Source organism: Alosa sapidissima, chromosome 5 (genome assembly GCF_018492685.1).
Source record: "Alosa sapidissima isolate fAloSap1 chromosome 5, fAloSap1.pri, whole genome shotgun sequence".
NCBI classification, from domain to species: domain Eukaryota; kingdom Metazoa; phylum Chordata; class Actinopteri; order Clupeiformes; family Clupeidae; genus Alosa; species Alosa sapidissima.
The window spans coordinates 10814343-10815019 of NC_055961.1; positions in this window are offsets into that span (position 1 = coordinate 10814343).

The window sequence follows — 677 nt, forward strand, 5'->3', positions numbered from 1 at the left end:
GCTAAATAGGCACCCAACAAGCCACCCGATCCATTTTGTCATAAGAGATGGTCAAAGTCGGCAGACAGTTGAATAGTTGGCAAAGCGGAGAACTCAGTCAATGACACCCCCCCCGCAACACCACCTCCACCCACAACACCACCTCACCTCCACCACTTCTCTTCCCTCTTTTTCTCTCCTCTTCTCTCCTTTCCTCTGTACTCCCTCTCTCGCACTCATGATGGATGACATTCAAACTCACACTTTATGAGCTGAGGATTCATCTGGATTCAGAGCAGAGAGAGAGAGAGAGAGAGAGAGAGAGAGAGAGAGAGAGAGAGAGAGAGAGAGAGAACAGAGGGGGAGAAGGGATGTGGCAAAAGTGATAGAGGGTGTCTGCTGGAAGAAGGGTGGACTAGGAGGAATACCGCGCACTCACGCACTTGATATAGATGACTCTCTCTCTCTCTCTCTTTCTCTCTCTCTACTCTCTCTAATGCTTATTCGTTCCTTTGAAATAAACTGCAAAGAAATTACTTAAAAATAAAAACAACACATTGCATTATACCATCATGTAAAGCATGCATCCAGTAGCTTTCTTTTTTGCAACTGATAGTCATGACCGGTCATTTGGAAATTCACCATGCCAGAACCAGATGATATGTGCACTGAAGTGACCATAGCCTATGGTGCCATGA